The sequence below is a fragment of the Oryx dammah genome, unplaced genomic scaffold, assembly GCF_014754425.2.
Source record: "Oryx dammah isolate SB20612 unplaced genomic scaffold, SCBI_Odam_1.1 HiC_scaffold_23, whole genome shotgun sequence".
NCBI lineage: Eukaryota > Metazoa > Chordata > Mammalia > Artiodactyla > Bovidae > Oryx > Oryx dammah.
The window spans coordinates 104,531,583-104,533,419 of NW_024070207.1; the positions used below are offsets into that span (position 1 = coordinate 104,531,583).

Below are 1,837 nucleotides of genomic sequence, written 5' to 3' on the forward strand. Positions count from 1 at the left end.
ATACTTGACCCTTGAGCAACATGGGGTTAGGGACACTGACTCATTGTGCAGTAAGAAATTCATGCACAACTTTATAGTAGGCTCTCCACATTCATGGTTCTGCATCCAAGATTGAATCAACTGTGGATCATGTAGTGCTGTTGTATTTATTGGAAAAAAGTTTGCATGGTTCAAACCAGTGTCATTCAAGGGTCAACTGTATTTTTTAATTATCATTTTACTGTCCATGGAATCAGTAGTGCTGGTTTCGCTTTCATTTCTGACACCAGTAATTTGTGTCTGCTCTCTTTACTTTCATTTATTTATTTATTTTTACCCTAACCAGCCTTGATTTTAATGGCAGAGCCCTGGTATCTGGAAGCACCTCACCTAGCCTCTCAGTGGAGTGGGAAGGGGCAGGGAATTGGAACTCAGAGGCTCACATCTTAGACAAGGGCTGATGGTAATCCTAGGGAGAGGCTACATGGCCATGGAGAGTCCCTTAGTGCAGGTTTTCAGCCATGAACATGCCCCTGGCCCTGTGCAGGATGGAGACATTGGCAGCATCACAGAGGTACTCCTTGGATGGGATCTCCAGTATGGCTGGAATGCAGTGCCAGAGGGCATCAAGTGCATGCCTGCACCATCTCTGCAATGTACTGGTTGATAAGGATGCTGCTGATGTCATCCTGGTTTAGAAACTGCTGGGATGTGTCTTCAGTTTCACTGATGGTAGTATCTTTCTCCATCACCAGGAAATTTGGTTGGTGGTTCTTGTTAAGCACCCCTATGCCACCCAGCAGGAAGCCAGTCACGGTGTCCTTGTCTCCCATCACTGCCATTAGCTTCCCCCTCACCGCCATCCTCATGGTCAGCAATACTTTAAACATTTTACCTTATTCTCTTTGTGTTTGGATGGTTCCTGAAGGTAAGTCCAGTTGAATTGTTTTTATTCCTCTATAAAGTAGGGCATTATTTTCTCTGGCTTCTTTCAAGATTTTCTTTTTATCTTTGATTTTTTTGCAGTTTGAATATGATATGCTTACATATCGATTTGGGGGTGGGGGTGTATTTATCCTGTTTGTTGTGCTCTGAGCTTCCTGGATCTATGGATTGGTGTCTGTCTTTTATTTTTGGAAAATTCTCAGCCTTTAAAACTTCAAATATTTCTTCTGTTCCTTTCTCTCTTTCTGCTCCTTTCAGTATTGATATTACACACATGTACCCTTGTTGTAACTGTCCCACAGTCCTTGAACATTCTGCTCAGTCTTTTTCATTCTTTTCTGTTTGTTTCTCAGTTTTGAAAGTTTCTATTGATATATCTTTAAGTTAACTGATTCTTTTCTTTATGAATCCATCAAACACATTCATCATTTCTGTTACAGTGTTTTTGATTTCTAGCATTTTCTTTTGATTCTTTCTTAAAGTTCCATCTCTCTTACTTTCCCTATCTTTTCTTGCATTTGTCTACTGTTCCCTTGGGAACACTTGGCATATTGATCATAGTTATTTTAAATTCTCAGTCTGATAATTCCAAACTCTCTGCCATATCTGAGTCTGGTTCTGATGTTTCTTTTGTTCACTCAGATTGTGCTTTTTGTGTTTTTGTATGACTTGTGATTTTTAAAAATTGAAAGCCAAACATAATGTATTGGGTAAAAGGATCTGAGGGAGTGTGAGGTTTAAATTTATCTGACTAGGAAGGAGTAGGCTGTGTACACTTTTTGCTGTAATTGTTATGTCAGAGGCTAAAATTTCCTCTAGTGTTATGGCTTTTTCTCTCTTTGTCTCTCCAGTTTGGAGGGCAGGAGTTTACCAAGGAGCTCCATTCTCTGATGAATACAAGAATTGTTGATTT

The 1,837-nt window shown here is 39.9% G+C and overlaps 1 pseudogene; it reads right to left on the bottom strand.

The window, feature by feature from the left end:
* Positions 1–481: 481 nt before the first annotated feature.
* Positions 482–842, bottom strand: LOC120881693 (annotated as a pseudogene).
* Positions 843–1,837: the final 995 nt, after the last annotated feature.